General features: G+C 43.8%; 1 long non-coding RNA gene across 1 annotated transcript; it reads left to right on the forward strand.

Moving 5' to 3' along the window:
• The first annotated feature begins 876 nt into the window (after nucleotides 1-876).
• LOC141084858 (uncharacterized) lies at nucleotides 877-9,883 on the forward strand. Its single transcript, XR_012231143.1, has 3 exons — nucleotides 877-980; nucleotides 7,019-7,124; nucleotides 9,695-9,883. It is a non-coding gene; the product is annotated as an uncharacterized lncRNA (long non-coding RNA).
• Nucleotides 9,884-10,084: the final 201 nt, after the last annotated feature.

Below are 10,084 nucleotides of genomic sequence, written 5' to 3' on the forward strand. Positions count from 1 at the left end.
ATTTCACTGCTTGCACCCTCTTGCTGCGGTGAACAGGTAATTGTACCAGGTTACCAGATGGAGAGCAGACATTGAGTGGTTCACGGTGGCTCAGTGGTTATTATTGTTACCTTGCAGCCCAGGGGTCCTGGGTTCAATTCCCCCCAAGGACAACATCTACAAAGAGTTTGTATATTCTCTCCATGTTTGTGTGGGTTTCCTCCAGGTACTCTGGTTTCCTCCCACATTCCAAAGACCTACTGATAGGGGTTTTAGATTGTGAACCCCAATGGGGACAGTGATGATAATGTATGTAAAAGGATGCCGAATAAGATAGCGCTATATAATCAATGCATAATAAATAAATAATAATAAATAATGGTGTGTACATAGAGGAATAAACAAGAAGCTGACAGTTGTGGAAGTACAAACTGTGACTGTGCGTCCTCATTATTAAAGGGGTGTGCGTTGAGACTAGGTGACAAAATTCTGCTTTGCAGGAAGCCGGATAGACTCCATGTCTTAAGACCTTACATGGCAATAGAAGCGGAATGTTTCCAATGCTATGGCATATAATCTGAGTTTGACATATATAAATATATCCATGATCTGGGAACATGTTCGCATCTGTGGGTAAAATTATAAAAGTGTTGGTAGCTGGCGAACCACAGGACCTCAATATCTTCCCAAATTATGGATATATCATATTCATGTAGGATATGTATATGATAAGAAATATGGCGCTCATATCTCTCTCCTGGGACCTCCAGAGGCAAATATCCTTATGATCAGAGAACTCATAATTCTTGGTACCTGAGCTGCATCTCATTTATCAGCCCCAATCTGAGGTCACCGGGGGAGGTCGGCGGGAGCGGACGGTATCTGATGAAATCAACTTCTAACCTAGAACCCCATGTTCAGTGCTAGGAGATACAGCTAGCTGTAAGGACTGGGCCATTTTCTCTACAGACTGCTTCCCTTCACAAGATCTGTGACATCAGGTAGAGTTTGTTTCTCCCTTTTATTTTATGTGACTGTATATATTGTATTGTCCTCTCTGTAACATCTCTTGTATATTTATAAGAGCTGACTAATTGTTAGATTAAATATATGAAATGCAGGATCGTCGTTCCTCTTGCGCTATAAACTGCACCCCTGAAGCCTTGTGAGGTCCCACGTTACCAGTAACGGGCATCCAAAGGGCCTGTAATAAATAATTGTATTGAAAGCGTATATACTGGGAATTGCACAATTACCGGCCTAGTAGTGCAAGCATCTGTGGCCTTATCCGTCTATTGTGTGATTTACCTGACGATTGGCAGCGGTGGGAGATGTTCCTAATCTCTTTGACAAGGCAAATTATGTAAATGAGTCGAATGATGTGAATGAGAAATCTTAAAATTACTGAAAATTAAACATCAAGGAATGGGGGAAACAAGTATCATTTCTAAAATGATGGGGGGATGTCTCTGGGATGATGGGGGTGATGTCTCTGTGATGATGGGGCTGATGACACTTGGATGATGGGGATGATGTCTCTTGGATGATGACTCTTGGATGATGAGGGTGATGTCTCGTGAATCATGTGTATAAGATGTGAGTCTATGTTCAGTTGCCATGACAACTAGAGTTGTAAGATCGGAGTCGCATTGTAATTCAGCAGGCGGAGGAGAGAGGTGCTGATTCCGGGGTCAGCGAGAGTTTAGCGGCTGCCGCGCTCCCCGCTGACTGTTGCCTGCCGCGGCTTTTGAAGTCTTTTGAAGCTGTCAGCACCTTATTAAACCATGTCGAATCCGCACTGATCAGGAACATCCTGGAACAGGACGAGACTCGGCTCAATCACCGGCTCCAGACACGACCGTCCTCCTGACTTTCATCATTCACTGTTATCAGCTTGTAGATACAGGAATGAGAGAACTCCGTAATTGACAGCGGTCATCGTGACATGATGGAGGAAATGCTGCCAGAATCCAAGAAACACAGCACAAAAAGGAGGCAAGATCCACCACCGCCACCACACAACCACTAATACCCCAGCTCCAACGTGATCATCACCATTACCACCCAACCACTGATCACCCCTGCCACAACCCAACCAGTGTTCACCTCCACTACCACCCAACCACTGATCACCCCTGCCACAACCCAAACAATGATCACCGCCATCACAGCCAACCACTGATCACCTCTGCCACAACCCAAACAGTGATCACTGCCATCACAGCCAACCACTGATCATGTCAGCTCAAACCCAACCAGTGATCAACACCACCTAAACATTGACCACACCTACCACATCCCAACCTGTGATCACGGCCACTACAATTCAACCACTTATCACCGTAGCCACTACCCAACTGGTGATCACTGCCACCACCATCCAACCACTGATGACGGATGCTGTGACCAAACTGGTGATCCTAACCAACACGACCCAACCACTGATTGTGGAGACACAAGAGTCAGTGGGTGCTCTGGTCCACTGGCATGGCTGTCTTTGGAACGGCCGCACGGGCCATGGCTCATCCCACTGAACGTCTGTACTCCTTCCCCCTAGGCAGAATACTACTCAGACAACACAGGGTCAGGGTAACACACTGCACTAATACTTTATTGGATCACCAACAGTCAAGAACATCTAGTACATACCCAGCAAGTACACAATATGGTGCAATTGACAGTTTCACCCTTCCGCTGGCTGGCTGGGGTTAGAATCTCTGCAACTTCAGGGCATTCAGGGCCAACTACCCCATCCAGTAGCACCACGTTTTCGGTGGGCACCCAAAGAGACGAGGTAACGGCAAACTTAGGAAACCAACCGAGCACAGTGAGGTATGTTGCCAGGTGACCTGATTGTCCCAACCTGGGTTCTCCAAATGTCTTCGTGGGTTCAGTGATAAGCAGTGGAGCCATGGTTCCTGGGCTGATGTTCTGTAGAGTCTGTCTGGAGATGCAGGCAGGGCCCTTTTATATTCCATAGTTCTCATTCAGGGCATTCTCTGAAGGGAGTAGGTAATCCCTCATTGTTCGATTAGACTGCATATTTGTCCACCAAATTGTGCAGACTAGTACATCACAGGGGGCTGATGAAATATGTAATCGGCAGGCCTTCCACAAATTACAGTCTCAGCTGAAATGATGGCTCATGTCCCTTTACCTACTGAACAAATGAATAATACATCTGGCATAATTAAAAATAATTCACCCCCACATTAGTGTAAATAGTTGAATAAGCCAGCAGAGTAAATTAGCATCTGTGAATATATATTCCTTTATGGAAATATATGTGGATATTCCCTTAAGGAAACATATATTCCTTAAGGGAATATATGTTCACACACCCCCACACCAGTGACCAGATTGATGTTGTGTCGTCACACTGATCACCGCAGTCACCACCCAACCGGTGATCACCACTGTCACCAACCAACCTCTGATCACTCCAGCTGATACCTTACTGGTGATCACCGCCACCACCAGCCAACCACCAATCAACCTAGCTGCAACACAAATGGTGCTCACCACCTCCACCACTGATCAACCCAGCTGCATCCTAATCGGTAATCACCACCACCCAACCACTAATCATCCCAGCTGCATCCTAACTGGTTATCACTGCCAACAACAGCCAATCCCTGATCAACCCAGCTGCAATTCAAACGGTGATCACCACCAACACGACCAAACCACTGATCACCGTCTCCATGACCTAACTTTTGATCACTGAAGCTGTGACCCAATCAGCAATCATAAGCACAATTACCTAACTACTGATCTCCGCAGTCACTACCCAACCAGTATTCACTGCTACCAGCACCCAATCACAAATCACCCCAGCTGCAACCTGACAAGTGGTCATTGCCACCACCACTCAACCACTGATCAGCCCAGCTGTTACCCAACTGGTGATCACCACCTTCACCAATCAACCACTGATTCATCTCAGCTATGTTTTATTCAGCAATCACCACCATCACCGAATCACTGAGCACTGAAACCACAACCACTGATCACTGCCACTACGACCCAACCACTGATCACTCCAGCTGCATCCCAACCAGTGATCACCACCACCACAACCCAACCACCGATGATTGTAGATGCCACACAACCGGTAATCATTTCCACCAAGACCTAACCACTGATTATCCAAGCCATGACCCATCCATCGATCTCCGCCACTAATACTCAACCAGTATTCAACTCAGCCATAAGTAGTGATCACTGCCACAGTGATCCAACCATTGATCACCACAGCAACCAAACTGGTGACCATCAACAATACGACCCAACCACTTATCACAGTCACCATGACTGAACCAGAAGCCATAACCTATCCCATGATCACTGACACCATGGCTCAACCACTGATCACCCCAGCTGCAACTCAACCGGTGACCCCCACTACCACAACCCAAACGGCTACCACTAAATATGTAGTAGTAGTGTGTCACTCTGCAGATATTTGAGATAAAGCCACCTTATTATGTGGATATCTGTGATAAAGCCTAGTTATTCTTTGGATATCTGTGATAAAGCTTCAATATTATGTAGCTAACCATAATAAACCCCATTATTCTGAGGATATTCATGATAAAACCTTGTTACTCTGCCGACATCCATTACAAAACTCCATTATTCTGTGGATATCTAGAATTAAGCCGCGTTACTCTACAGATATCCTGTCATGACTGTTTTCGGGAAAAGGGGTTCCTTCCCTATCCCTAACTCTAAGGGGCGCCCTAACTCGCCCTGCTCTCTGGATTACTTCTGATGTTTAAGACGCTGGGACCACGTACCTTGCCTTAGATCCTGAATCCGCCTTCAGTCTGTACACTTCCCTCATCTAGGGAAGAGAGGAGGAGTAGTGTACCTTAGTAAACCAACAAGTCTAACAAGGTAATATGAACAGGGGCAATGGAAAATAAACAAATATACTCACATTTAACAGCGTAATGCATCGGAGAGTGGAGGATGGGGAAAAGTTTGTATAGGAGATGGGAGTGGCTAAGAGTGAACAGCTGAGAGCCTTAATGGAGGAAAACTTCCAGGAACTCTCAACTGAGCAAGTTAACCCCTGCACTGCTAAAAGAAATTTACATTTTTTAATATTAAGGTAGAGAGCTTCTAAACATTGCAGGAGTAAGAGAAATCAGACGCTATGGACTTCTGGATCCTCACTGTTGCAGTAACCCTGTGAAATATCCGTGATAAAGCCTCATTATTCTGTGGATATCCTTGATAAATCCTCATTATTCTGTGGATATTTATGATAAAGCCTCAATATTCTTTGGATGTTTGTGGCCTCATTATTCTGTGGATATCAGTGATAAATCCTCATTATTCCTTGGATATCTGTGATAAAGCCTCATTATTCTGTGGATATCCGTGATAAAGCTTCATTATTCTGTGGATATCCGTGATAAAGCCTCATTATTCTGTGGATATCCTTGATAAATCCTCATTATTCTGTGGATATTTATGATAAAGCCTCAATATTCTTTGGATGTTTGTGGCCTCATTATTCTGTGGATATCAGTGATAAATCCTCATTATTCCTTGGATATCTGTGATAAAGCCTCATTAGGCTACTTTCACACGTCCGTCGGTGGCATTCCGGCTCCGTGCGGCAAAAAGATGGAGTGCCGGATCCAGCCGTGAATGGAGGGACCGGAAGTATATGCGGCGCATCTTACGGCGCCTGACACAGCTATGTTGCGGAGTCACCGGGGAAGAAAAGGATCCACGAGCCAGTGAACAGGGTATGAAAAAGAGAGAACAGGGTATGAAAGAGAGAGAGAGAACGGGGTATGAAAGAGAGAGAGAGAGAACGGGGTATGAAAGAGAGAGAGAGAGAACGGGGTATGAAAGAGAGAGAGAGAGAACGGGGTATGAAAGAGAGAGAGAGATATCCGGGCATGCGCACAGGGTAAAACCGTGCATGCGGTGGCCGGATCAGGTAGAAGCCTGATCCGGCGGCCGGAATGTGCCATAGCGTAACATTGTCCCGCAGAGCCGGGAGGGCCGCATCCGGCCATGTCCGGCTTTTTTCGCCGGACAAAAAAACGCTGCAGCACCCGTCCTGTCCGGCCGCCGGACAGAGGAATTCAGCCGGATCCGGTAAAAACCGGAACAAACGGAAGCACATGCGGCGCGATCCGGCGCATGTGCTTCTCAATGACAAAAAAACGCATCCGGCGGTAAAAAAAAACGGATCCGTTTTTTTACACACATGCCGGATTGTGCCTGACGGCACAAACCGGATGTGTGAAAGAGGCCTTATTCTGTGGATATCCTTGATAAATCCTCATTATTCTGTGGATATTTATGATAAAGCCTCAATATTCTTTGGATGTTTGTGGCCTCATTATTCTGTGGATATCAGTGATAAATCCTCATTATTCCTTGGATATCTGTGATAAAGCCTCATTATTCTGTGGATATCCGTGATAAAGCTTCATTATTCTGTGGATATCCGTGATAAAGCTTCATTATTCTGTGGATATCCGTGATAAAGCCTCATTATTCTGTGGATATCAGTGATAAATCCTCATTATTCCTTGGATATCTGTGATAAAGCCTCATTATTCTGTGGATATCAGTGATAAATCCTCATTATTCCTTGGATATCCGTGATAAAGCCTCATTATTCTGTGGATATCAGTGATAAAGCCTCATTATTCTGTGGATATCAGTGATAAATCCTCATTATTCCTTGGATATCTGTGATAAAGCCTCATTATTCTGTGGATATCCGTGATAAAGCTTCATTATTCTGTGGATATCCCTGATAAAACCTCATTATACTGTGAATATCTGTGATAAAGTTGCGTTTTGGCAGGCCGATTCCCGCTGCTAGCGCTCTTCGAAGCCCGGGGCCGTATCATTAGAGCTAATTCGCCCACTCCTCTCCATTTAGTGTTTTCATCTCTTTCTGGGGTCATCTGTGTACATCCAGGGGGAAGCTGCAGTAATCCCCTGCCTGTGGAGGGGAAAATCTGCCATTCTCTCGCTGATTAAACTTGTGTTGGTCCTACAGGGACAAGTGAATGAAGAAGACAAAGTGATTGTGCGGATGCTATGGATAATAACCAGGAGACGTGTGATACTGAAGCTGATACTGTTTTCAGCTGTTCCTGGTGATGGTAAGTACACCGATACTCAGAGTCCACACATATACACATACAGGAGATATACAGTATATGCAGAAACACAGTAATATACAGGGTGGGCCATGTATATGGATACACCTAAATAAAATGGGAATGGTTGGTGATATCAACTTCCTGTTTGTGGCACATTAGTATATGGGAGGGGGAAAACTTTTCAAGATGAATTGTGACCAGGGTGGCCATTTTGAAGTCGGACATTTTGGATCCAACTTTATTCTTTCCAATGGGAAGAGGGTCATGAGGATGTGATACATCACACTTATTAAGAATTTCACAAGAAAAACAATGGTGTGCTTGGTTTTAACGTAACTTTATTCTTTCATGAGTTATTTACAAGTTTCTCTTTGTTTACAGCCATTGACATGTCACAGAGGTTAGCACGTGAGGAGCGGATAAAAATTGTGTTGTACCCGGGTCATTGTAGCAGATTTCAATGCAAGACATCCTATACAAGAAAACTGTCACCATTCCCATTTTATTTAGGTGTATCCATATAAATGGCCAACCCAAAAAAGTTTGCTTCATCACTGAACATAATGTTCTGTGTAAACAGAGGGTCCTGTTCCAAATTTGTTTTGCCCATTCTGCAAATTCAGCGCGCCGATCTGGGTCATCCTTGTTAAGATGCTGCAGCAGCTGTATTTTGTAAGGGTGCCATTTGTGAGTAGCTAATATCCACCGAAGGGATGTTCGACTGATGCCAGATCGGCAGAGGGAAGCGTGAAATGCTCTAAAGTTTCCTGGTAGACGGATGCGCTGACTTTGGTCTTGATTAGAGATGAGCGACTTTGCCTTTTTTAGGGTCGAGTCGGGTTTCATGAAACCCGACTTTCTCAAAACTCGAGTTGAACGAAGTCGGCCGACTATGGGGAAAAGTCGAAGGTCCGACTGAAACACGAAACCCTATGCAAGTCAATGGGGAAGCAAAGTCGGCAGGGAGTGGAGGACAGTAAACACACCTACATGCCGGACCGCTTTTTTAAGGTGCGCAAAATCTCTCTCTCCCCCCGGATGCTGCACATATCATCTCGTTGCCCACAGTGTACATCCTTGTTCAGTGGCTGAAAAAAGTCACGTGCAAGCATTCTGGGAAATCGGACTTTGGCACTCGTTTTGCCGACCGCATGGGCGGCTTCACGCTGTGGTCGGGTTTCGGTCGGCGAAACCCGACTTTGCCATAAGTCGGTGATTTATGAATCTGGCCGACCTGTTTCGCTCAACTCTAGTCTTGATAAAACACAGTGAACCTGCACCAACAGATGGCATGTGTCACGGCGTGACTGACCAGTGTGACACGACCCAACGATTTATTGGTCACCAAACGGCAAAACAAACAAGGGAACACAAGGGAAACTATAACAATGGTGGGCCCTGTCGATAGTGAATGGGGGAATGGACACCTCCTGCACTCACCTGAGGATGTGCCCTGATCTCACTATCGTCCCTATACGTGTCCTTTCACCCCGTCGCTGAGCAGAATACCTAATCCCTAAGTAGGGAACTGGCAGGTGAGAGTACTGGTCCCACCACTGCACTAATACAACACACAGGGGGAAGTGACAGACACCAAAGGGACAATGTAACAAAAATACAACACTTAGCTTTCGGATGCACTGCTGCAAAGCTCCACACCACAGATACAACCATACAAGTTGTTGTATATGCGATCTAATTTATTTTTGTTCATGAATAAACTGCTATACATCCATTGATTTGTTCTATATGCGATTTAACCCATTAATCTGTTTCTCATGTGCTTTTCTACTTTCTGTCTTTTGCATATGTACAGTCATATGTAAAAGTTTGGGCACCCCTATTAATGTTAACCTTTTTTCTTTATAACAATTTTGGTTTTTGCAACAGGTATTTCAGTTTCATATATCTAATAACTGATGGACTCAGTTATATTTCTGGATTCAAATGAGGTTTATTGTACTAACAGAAAATGTGCAATCTGCATTTAAACAAAATTTGACCGGTGCAAAAGTATGGGCACCCTTATCATTTTCTTGATTTGAACACTCCTAACTACTTTTTGCTGACTTCCTGAAGCACTAAATTGGTTTTGTAACCTCATTGAGCTTTGAACTTCATAGCCAGGTGTATCAAGAAAAAAGGTTAACATTAATAGGGGTGCCCAAACTTTTACATATGACTGTATTTTTCATGATTGTTTTTTTTTTTTTTTTTTTAACTCTTATGTTTCTGGTAAAAATGCTTGATACTCTGTTGCTGTCAAACATTTTGTGAACTTTCACCATGGTAGTTTGGCAGTTTTTACATTTTTCAGATTTTTTGCTTTTGAAAAAGTGTCAACTCCTGCACGTGGAGGTGCTAAACAAAAAATGCTTTTCATGCAAAAAGTTTTTTGGATTCTGACACTTAATACCAGATTCCCCCTCGGTATGAACTTCAAATATGATTTACTTTTTATTTATTGAGTTGATATATATGTGATCTAATTTGTTTTTGTTCATGAATGAATTGTTATATATCCATTGATCTGTTCTACATGCGATTTAACCCATTATTTTGTCTTTCAGGTGCTTTCTCACTTTCTGTCTTTTGCACATGTGTTTTTGATGATAGTGTGTTTTTTCATTGGTTAATTTATGTGTATATATATAATTGTGGCTGTACCAGTTTTATGTATCCTATGACTAAGCGTGCACACCAGGCACTTGAAACGCGTCAGACAACTTGATTATGATATGACTTAATTTGCCACAATAAAATATTTTTTTTTTCTTTATTCCTGGAGTGCCCTCAATCTCATTTTTATAGATTCCTTATTCTTAGTACAGCCTAGGGGTGATCAAGTTCTTTTATTCAAGCTATTTATTTATTCTTTTGTCCTGACGCATCTCCTTGATTCATCAGGGGAGTCAGGGAACTGTGTGGTTCATTATACAACTTTCAAGTACAATCTGTCA

The sequence above is a fragment of the Dendrobates tinctorius genome, unplaced genomic scaffold (assembly GCF_039654945.1).
Source record: "Dendrobates tinctorius isolate UK_male_01 unplaced genomic scaffold, ASM3965494v1 ptg000028l, whole genome shotgun sequence".
NCBI classification, from domain to species: domain Eukaryota; kingdom Metazoa; phylum Chordata; class Amphibia; order Anura; family Dendrobatidae; genus Dendrobates; species Dendrobates tinctorius.